The 9,526-nt window shown below is 43.0% G+C and overlaps 1 long non-coding RNA gene across 1 annotated transcript; it reads left to right on the forward strand.

The window, feature by feature from the left end:
• Positions 1–5,395: 5,395 nt before the first annotated feature.
• On the forward strand, positions 5,396–8,928 carry LOC310697970. Its single transcript, XR_014521272.1, has 3 exons — positions 5,396–5,700; positions 6,462–6,646; positions 7,716–8,928. It is a non-coding gene; the product is annotated as an uncharacterized lncRNA (long non-coding RNA).
• Positions 8,929–9,526: the final 598 nt, after the last annotated feature.

A 9,526-nucleotide genomic window follows, 5' to 3' on the forward strand; every position in this document is an offset into this window, starting at 1 on the left:
AGCTGCTCTTGATTTGTAAGCCTGGCTACAGTTCCACAGTGTTCTTCATTGGGCCCATCACCTCTGTTTTAAATTCAGTATTTAAAGATGGGATTGGTTGCCAGGGAAACCACTGGCTGAGAAAAGCAGGGGAGTCTTAACCTGATGTGTCAGAGCATTGCTAGGAAAGGCGGCACACACACATCAGTAAATAAAGAAAATTGATGCCTCTGGCTTCTGCCCTCTGAAGCTATTTGCTCGGCTTAAATCCATTTTTATGATTTTCCAGAATTTATGGATTATCAGTTCCAGCCTCTGAAATGAGTACACGTTTAAAATTTCCAACATTTTGTTTCACTTTTGGAAGCAATTTAGAAATGCAGGAATGGTAACACAATTTAAGACATTTTGAGTCAAGAACAGATTACTGTACAGGATGGAGTACCAGTAATTTTAGATTAATATAGGGCCAAAGTGGCCCTCCAGGTCTTTTTATCTAGCCCTTTGTACTCCCCCAGTTTATTGCTCCACCTACTTTTGCATTTGACCCACCCCACCACTGGTCTGTGGCCTCAGAAAGGTTGCCCAGAAGGGAATATGATTCTTGGGCTGAAAAAGGTTCCTCACAACTGGATTAATACTTTTAGGTGGCATTTTCATCGTGACTAAACTTAACCCTTGGAAATGTGAGGGGGGGGGTTGTTTTTGTTTTGGTGATGGCATCAAAAATACTTGTCTATTCAAAATTAGGGGAAACTGATTTACTAGAGTCCTGGAGCCACTCTGTCTGCAACAGCACAATACACACACTGGCTGAGAGGCTGTCTACTTTTATAGGGATAACCCAAGATGAGTCACAAGTCACAGTGATTTAGTAGTTTGCTGTTAAGGGTTAGCAGTTAGCAGGCTTGAATGATTGTGTGGGCCTTGTAGGCCTTACTGCTTCTCCTCTCAAGAACCTTTGTCTCATGACAGTTTCTCCCTATCCATTTCATCCTCCCAACAACCCAATGAGCTAAGTAGGCTCATCTAGCCTACAGTGAGCTTCATGGCTTGGCGATTTGAACCCTGGTCTCCTGGATCTTGATCCAACACTTTAACCACTATGCCACACTGGCTGTACTCTGCTGTCTGATTTGCTCCAGGATACCACCTTGTTTGATATGCAATCTGCTGTAGACCGGCAGCACTCCTGTAACTGATCAGGAAATTTTGTATTCACTCACACTTTTCTTTGTTTGCCTGTAGAGATGTTGTCATGATGACAGCCATGAAGTCAAATTCTGGATGTTCTTTCTGAGGTCATGCAGAGCTGGCCTGTCTTAACTTTTGATTTCAAAGGCAGCATGTTGTCTGCTGTTACATGCCAGATCTTTGACTTGCTATACGGAGTCATGATTTAATTTATAGATTTATAATTTATAGATCTCTAGGCTGTAGATCAATGGTAGAGCATCTTCATTGCATGCAGAAGGTCCCAGGTTCAATTCCCTGCATGTCCAGGTAAGGCTGGGAAGACCTCCCCTTTGAAATCCATAAGAGTTGCTGCCAGTTAGTGTAGACAGTACTATGCTAGATGGACTAAGGGTCTTTCTTACTCATTATAAGAAAAGTCCCTATGTTCCTAAGCCCCATTTGCCTGGGATTCTCCATGTGACCAACTGATGAAGAATAATTAAATGGGTTGTAAGTTTTACTCACAGTGGTCCCACTGAAATCTGTGGAACTAAGTTAGTCATTTTCATTAATTTATCTGAGTTGGAGTAACATTGAATAACTATTTGCAAAAGCAACAACAGTTAAGCAATGGGAAGATTTACAACAGACATATAGTCTCATAATGTGATTCTCTTTCACTCAGAAATATCACACACAAGCACCATATTTGACCCAAAATAGAAAAATGTGACACATTTAGTGTAGCTGTGATTTAGGTATGTGTATCATGAGGTAGCAAGAATGCAGGAAGAGCCGCTGTATCAGGCAAATGTCCCATCTAGTCCAGGATCCTGTCCTCAGCAGCCAGATGTCTGTGGGAAACCTGTAAGCAGAACCTGTTGGGCCGTTTACTTTTCGATACACAGTATAGCGATCTCAGGATTTTCAAGAAATGAGATCAGCAAAACAAATAGGAAGAGATCCACAAGACTTTTATTTGGAAGAGAGCTTGGGGAGAAACTGGCGAGGAGCCCAGGACATTTCACTATGCTACAAAAAGAAAAAGCCCTGTTGATTAGACTCTTCATCTGTTTAGTGGCTGTTTTAATTGATCCTGTACCACTAAGTGCTGGAGAGGTGGTGAGTTTCTCCATATTTATTTACAAAAACCAGCAATTAGCAAGTCATGGAACAAAGTGGCAGGTGTTCTTGCAAAGGTCACGTGGAGGTGACATCTGTCATCACCTTTTCTTTGGAAGTAGACATGGTATCACACATTCCTTCTCTTGTTTCATGCCTTAATAAAACATAGCCAGCCCACTGGCTTGTTTTGTTCTAGTGGAAACCAAGCTATTGTACATGCATAAATTATTGTTTAAAAGAAAAGTGAACAGTGTCAGCTTAGGCTATTTGTAAGAAGTTGCCTGTTGCTGGATGTCAGAATCTGTGGGCCATTGCTGCATCGCTGAGGGTTCTTGTTATAAGAAGGAATGTAGGCTGTTCAAGCCAGGAGGCAGTCCAGTTGCAACTGCCCAGAATACTCCTCTTCCTGAAGAGTCTCCAAGGAACCAGCCTCGTGCAATCTTGATACCATGGTTGACAAGTAAGGGACAAGTGGGGGAATTTGTGGCCCTCCAGTTGTTGATAACTCCAATCACCCCAAGTTTAGCATGGCAAATGGATAGGGATGGTGTGAACTGGAGTCTAAGAACATATGGAGGGCTACAGGTTCCTCATTATCACTATGGCTGTTAACCACAATAGACACTCAAGGTTCAAAAATAGTATACCACTGAATTAGATTTGCTTTGGACAACAGTAGAAGACACCTGTTTTTTTCACGCCCAGGCTGTGGACATCCTGGAATGGTCTGGAATGTGGGGAATGGATGCTAGACTAGATGGACAGTTGATCAGATCCAGCGGTACTCTTATGTTGATTAAAAAAATTCCTTCCAGTAGCACCTTAGAGACCAACTATGTTTGTTATTGGTATGAGCTTTCATGTGCATGCATTCTTCTTCAGATACCAAATAAAAAAATTCCTTCCAGTAGCACCTTAGAGACCAACTAAGTTAGTTATTGGTATGAGATTTCATGTGCATGCACACTTATCTGAAGAAGTCCCATGGACTGCAAGAAGATCAAACCTATCCATTCTTAAGGAAATCAGCCCTGAGTGCTCACTGGAAGGACAGATCCTGAAGCTGAGGCTCCAATACTTTGGCCACCTCATGAGAAGAGAAGACTCCCTGGAAAAGACCCTGGTGTTGGGAAAGATGGAGGGCACAAGGAGAAGGGGACGACAGAGGACGAGATGGTTGGACAGTGTTCTCAAAGCTACCAGCATGAGTTTGACCAAACTGTGGGAGGCAGTGGAAGACAGGAGTGCCTGGCGTGCTCTGGTCTATGGGGTCATGAAGAGTCGGACACGACTAAACGACTAAACAACAATAAGCCTTTTGGTGTCCTACCTGAAGTAGGTGGTGGTGGGTAGCTTCTTACAAAATTCAGATCTCTCTGTTAGGCAGGTCATGTTACACATCAGAAGCTTATCTTCCCCCCTCCTCCTAGTCTTATGGTTTTATGTGACATTTAGAATCAATGAAAATTGTTGCTCTGCACGATTTTTTTTTAAAGAGGAGCAAAAGTAAAGGAAGCAAGAATATATGTATCAGGTGAAATTACCTAGATGATGGGAGATGAGAGGAAAACAGAGAGATTTGACCTTGTTCTGCACTTAGAGGTCACATTAGTAATGACAGACCATTATATCAGATCTGAGTCTCTTTTGCTGTAGAGTTGATTGTGTGCGTGTGTCGTAGGCCAACAAGCTGCAAAGAAAGGAGAAATTCTGTGAGCAAACAACACAGTGATGAATTCGAGCTGTTCCTACCAGGCACAACAATACTGTTTTCCAAAGAGCAAGATACAAAGATTTTCCTTTTCAAAGGAGTTGAACAAGGCAGCATGAGAAAACAACAATGTGAGGCGTTTCAGATTGCCTAATTAGAAATCTGAAGGTTACGAGGAATGTTGGGGAGGCATGCTGCACAGATGAAGAACCTTTGCTTCTCTTTGTTCATTTTCACAGGCAGAAATGGAAGACACTGAATGTTTCCAAGATGCTTTCATTTCTGCTTGTTCACCTCAGCAATCAAGTGCTGCAAATTTCACAATATTGAGGAAATTTAGAGAGTTGTGGAATGAATTCTAGCTAACATGTTATCTCTCCTAAGCCATTCAAACACATTCATACAGTGGGGGCTGATGTATTAGGGCAAATGGGGCTGCCATCAGCTCTCACTTACCTGCCTCCTTAACTGCAACCAGTCCAGAGGGTGGCACAGCTTTTCAGCTTCCTTCTCCTGGATCTTGCCAGCCTGTGCTCAGGTTGGGTAATTGTGTAAATATAACCATATATGCGGAAGACACCACAGTCTCTACTGCCCTTCATTCCCAGGAAACTGGACGCCAAATAAGCGTTGGTACCCCTAGAGTTTCTCTCTACTCAGAGATTGGGCTGGTATGTAACAATATATTGTATTTTTCGCCCTATAGGATGCAATTTTCCCCCCTCCAAAAATGAAGGGGAAATGTGTGTGCGTCCTATGGGGTGAATGCAGGCTTTCGCTGAAGCTTGGAGAGCGAGAGGGGTCAGTGCGCACCGACCCCTCTCTCTCTCCAGGCTTCAGGAAGCTATCCGTATGCCTGGGGAGCCCGTGGGAGTTCCCGCAGGGCTCCCTAGGCTGCGGATAGCAGCCTGCTTGCCCGGAGCGCGGGGCACACTGAAGCAGAGCGCCCCACGCTTCGGGAAGCTATCCGCAGCCTGCTTGCCCGGAGCGCGGGGTGCTCTGCTTCACAGCTGGGGGGGGGTTTTCTTTATTTCCCCCCCAAAAAAACTAGGTGCGTCCTATGGGCTGGTGCGTCCTATAGGGCGAAAAATACGGTAGTTATTGTTTATTTTATGGTTGAGATTCCTGCATTGCAGGGAGTGGACTAGATGATGCCCAGAGGCCCATTGCTATAATTCTATGATTCTAAGAACATGGAGTGGGGTGTATCTAGTGTTAGGGGAGGGGTAGTTATGAGTTACTGGCCTCTGCTGCCCCAGGAGGTGCTATGCTTCTCCAGCAGTTTAACTACAGCCTTGGAGGTGCACCCCATTATCTCTTGACACAGACGGATGCCAACAGGAACATGGAGACAAAGGGAAGAAAGGCTTCCACAGCACCATGGATAGCTCTGTGTTAAGGATTCGTTGTACCCGTTGTACTTATGCTTAGAGTAAACCCATTGGAAGTGAGGTGGGCTATTGGGTTGTTTTTGTTATATTATGTATTTTGCATTTTTCTGTTATTAGCCACCCTAGGTTCTTCAGATGTGGTGCAGTATGCAAATGTAATAAATAAAACAGATAAAATAAAATCTCAGTAGCCAGCTTCAGTGAAACGAACCTCTTCATTTAAAGGGGCCCAGCCTGCTGTAGGAGTTGTTGATGCCAATGGAGAAGGGACACTTTGGTTCCAGCAGGGCTTCTGAGTTGGTTTCTTCAGAGTAAGAGGTGAGTAATGCAATGTCCTTGGGCTTTTCAGGTACTTTCACAACCAGTTCCTCTTGTACAAGTGCTTCTGGTTTATCTGGTACATCTGGAGTTGGTTGTGTAGGCAATTCCATCTCTATCTCTGAATCTGCAGCCGCATCCTCTGAAGAGGAGGTTGTACAGTTATTCTTCAACTCCAAGCCTTGTCGCATATTCTGTTCACAAACGTTTCCATAACATTGCCTGCTATGCACTGTTGTTACCTCCTCTGCCCATTCTTTTGTATCATCTCATCCATTCTTGATTCCTTCAGTTATTCCTCAGAGGCCTTGTTTCCCATCCATTTGTCTTCCTTTAAGAACTCTTGGTTCTCAACCACAATGCTCTCTTCAATCTATCTTCTTCTCAGTGTAAATACCTGGGGAGCAAAACTTGAAAACAACTTTCCTGCTGTGAATTGGCATTGAGTTATATGGTGTGGATGGTGGTTATATCAGGGAACACAAGAAGCAGTTCTGTGAACAGGGCCCAGGCTCATTGATTTTCAATGAAAACTTTCTGAGACATAACCAGACCATCTGACCCCTATATTCTGCTGTCCATAATGATGTACTTCAGAATCCTTTGACCAATATATAAATGAATGAGTTAGCTACTGTTGACATAGCAGTCATGGCAGTCTATGTTTTCTGAGTACATTTAGGATCGTGATGTCATTGAACTGATTAATCATAATTTAACTTAGTTTTGCAGTACTTCAAGTTCTGGTTGATTTTTCCCAGTTTGACACCTGCTGGTCTGAGTGCATGAATTTCCACCTCATGCTCATGTGTAGGAGTAGGATATTATATTTTTGAAAGGCAGGGATAGATGGAAGGAGAAGTCCATTTTAAATAGATTTATACATGGAATTTGACAATTTTGACCCAATCAAGATTTGCCTGCCATGGTCTGCCTGTTTCATCAGGTGAGTGCTTATGTCTGAATTGCTCATGCACTGTCAATTAAAAACCAGAAACAACCCCCTGAGTAATTACATGCAAAAGTATATGTAAAAAAAATACTTACATGCATCCGTTTATGTGCCATTTACTTTAGGAAACATGAGGTGCATATGCCTTTGAGTAAGTTATTATGTCTATAATAATGCAGATAATACATAAGAATTGTTCATATTTTTAGGAATGAGGAACTGGTCCTCATTTTTCATTGAGATGGGAATCTATGTAGTTCAACTCAACTTTAAGAGTTTTTTTAGAAAATCCCATCACTAAAAGCAGAGATGGAGAATTTGTGGCCTTCTGTATCTTGTTAGAGGAGGTCAGCCTCAGCAGGGATTACGGGAGATGGTACTAAACATCCGAAGGGCCACAGGTTTCCCATCCTTGGTGAAAAAGAAGGTGGGAGTCTTAAGAAGATCTTTTTAAAGATGTATTGAAATTTTTCTGTTTATGTTTTGAATTAATTTAAACAGGTCTTTGCTATGTCAACACGAGAACGCTTGTGGGATGCTCTCCCCAGGGAAGATCTTCTGGTGCCTTTGTGACACTGGGCAAAAACATTCCTCTTCTCCCTGGCCTTTGGCTAATTAAACCATCTATGGCCTTTTAAACTCGTGTGTGTGTGTGTGTGTGTGTGTGTGTGTGTTGTTTTTGTTTGCTACTATGTTATGTATTGTTGTGTTTTTATATTGTAAACCACCCTCTGATCCTTGGATGAAGTGGAGTATAGAATTTTAACAAACAAACAAACAAGCAATTTATAACCCACCCTTCATTTGGGAGCCAGTGTGGTGTAGTGGTAAGAGCAGTAGTCTTGTAATCTGGGGTACCGGGTTCGCTTCCCCGCTCCTCCACATGCAGCTGCTGGGTGACCTTGGGCCAGTCACACTTCTCTGAAGTCTCTCAGCCCCACTCACCTCACAGAGTGTTTGTTGTGGGGGAGGAAGGGAAAGGAGAATGTTAGCCGCTTTGAGACTCCTTAAAGGGAGTGAAAGGCGGGATATCAAATCCAAACTCTTCTTCTTCTTCTTCTAGGTACCAGGGTAAAGGTAAAGGGACCCCTGACCATTAGGTCTAGTCATGGACAACTCTGGGGTTGCAGCGCTCATCTCGCTTTATTGGCCGAGGGAGCTGGCGTACAGCTTCCGGGTCATGTGGCCAGCATGACTAAGCCGCTTCTGGCGAACCAGAGCAGCGCACGGAAACGCCGTTTACCTTCCTGCCAGAGTGGTACCTATTTATCTACTTGCAGTAGACGTGCTTTTGAACTGCTAGGTTGGCAGGAGCAGGGACCGAGCAACGGGAACTCACCCCGTCGCAGGGATTCAAACCGCCGACCTCATGATCAGCAAGCCCTTGGCTCTGTGGTTTAGACCACAGCACCACCCACGTCCACCAGGGTAACGTACAACACATTAAATGAACAAATGTAAAATAGTCAACCATAGAACAGAATTCATAAAAAAAAGATAGGCAGGCAGCTAAAGTTGGAAATACTTAGACTTAATCACTGTAGAATATGGGGACTGCATGGTAGGTTGCATTTCCATAGGATACATGGAAAAAAACATTCAGGAGATACTGAGCAACAGTAGCATGGAATCTGAAAGATGGTGGAATATGGACAGCTGGTCCTTCTAGTTTAGCATTCACAACACTGACTGACAGTTGTTCTCTGCAGGGAGATATTCCCAGCACTACTTGCATATGCTGGGAATTGAGCTGGGGACCTGCTGTACACAAAGCAGATGCTGTGCAACTGAGCCATGGCCCAACACATCTAATAAGATCATAGAAAGTTGGCTTTTACTGAGTCAGAACATTGTCCCATCTGGCTTGGTACTGCCCGCACTACCAATGGTCTCCAGGGTTTCAGGCAGGTGTCTCTCTCAGCCCCACCTGAAGTTGCCAGTGACTGAACCTAGGACCCAGAAGGGAAGGGATTTCCCATGTTCTCTCCCTAGACCGTGTTCTTGAGTACATCTTATGGGACTATAATCATAAACCATGAAATTGCAGGTATCTGATAAGCGCTGTGCATATCCTTTCTTCCCCTAGAGTTCTAGAATGTTAGAGGTTTTTAAAGATGTATAATAGGGTAAAATCTGAAATGGATCTCTTGAAGCATATCTATTAGAGCACTTAGTTTAATGCAATTTGAATCCCAGAGGAAATTTCAGTATTTCAAAACAGACTGAAAACTTGACACAGTGAATGCTCAAGCAACATTTTAGTTGCTGGTGGCTCAGGGCAGGATGAATGTGGATTTTATTCAAAATAATTATGTCGAAACAAAGTGTTTTAATAATAAAATCAAGGTTGATTTGAGGATGGATTTTCTTTTGGGTGGAAGACTTGGTTCAATTTGCTTAATACTCCTTCCAAGTCAGATTCTGCATGGAACTCTCTCAATGAAATCAAATCAACCAATTTGCTATTAGGGATTTAAGAATTTGGGATTATTCCAGCTCATGATTTTCTTGCATATGGCTAGGGGGAAAAAAATCACAAATACGGATTTGTACACAGTTCCTTGCCATCATAACTTTTACCCCCTTTGGGTAGCTAGAAGAGCTTAGAAGGTTACCAGCTGGTAAGATAATTACAAGTTATGAGTTACCCACAGGGTATTAACCTGAGGGCTAAAAGTGAACCCATGAACAGATGTGCAACCACTTTAGTAATTAATGTCTTATATAGGTAGCAACACATAATCTCTTTCCAACCCTCTTGGTCCCATATCATGCCATTATGACTACTGTTCATGGAATGAAATCTGTAATCAGAAAGCAGGAAAACCTTTTCTTTAAGGGATGCTTGTTCACCATTATGATCTTCACATTGAG

This window comes from Podarcis liolepis, assembly GCF_965112155.1.
Source record: "Podarcis liolepis genome assembly, chromosome: Z".
Lineage (NCBI taxonomy): Eukaryota > Metazoa > Chordata > Lepidosauria > Squamata > Lacertidae > Podarcis > Podarcis liolepis.